This window comes from Corvus brachyrhynchos, unplaced genomic scaffold (assembly GCF_000691975.1).
Source record: "Corvus brachyrhynchos isolate BGI_N302 unplaced genomic scaffold, ASM69197v1 scaffold1282, whole genome shotgun sequence".
Classification (NCBI taxonomy): Eukaryota; Metazoa; Chordata; class Aves; order Passeriformes; family Corvidae; genus Corvus; species Corvus brachyrhynchos.
In genome coordinates this window covers 84,015-84,595 of record NW_008236796.1, presented here as the reverse complement: position 1 = coordinate 84,595, position 581 = coordinate 84,015, and positions in this window count along the sequence as shown.

Below are 581 nucleotides of genomic sequence, written 5' to 3'. Positions count from 1 at the left end.
GTTTCCCCCCATCCTTTTCCCCTTCATTCCTTCCTTCTCCCCTTTTCCTTCTCTCTTTTTCCTCTTTTTCCTCTTTTCCCTCTTTTCCCTCTTTCCCCCCTTTCTCCTTTTTCCCCCTCTCCTTCCCTTTCCCCTTTCCCCTTTCCCATCCCCTTTCCCTGCCTTTTCCTCCCCCTATTCCCCCTTCTTTTTCCCTTTTCCTCCCCTTTTCCCCTTCTCTTTTCCTTTTCCTCCCCTTTTTTCTCCCTTTTCCCCCATTTTTCCCCATCCTTTTCCCCCTTTTTCCCCTCCATTCCTTCCTTCTCCCCTTTTCCTTCTCTCTTCTTTTTCTTTCCCCCCTTTTCCCCGTTCTCATTTTCCCTCCTTTCCCCCCTTCTCCTTCCCTTTCCCCTTTCCCTTCTCCCCTTTCCCATCCCCTTTTCCTCCCTTTCCCCCCTTCTCCCCCGTTCTTTTCCCTTTCCCCCCTTTTCTGTCTCTTCCCATCCCTCTTCCCCTCCTCTGCCCTTTCCCCTCCTCCCTTCCTGCCTTTTCCTCCTTTTCCCCTTCTCTTTTCCCTTTTTCTCCTTTTCCCCCTTCTCTTT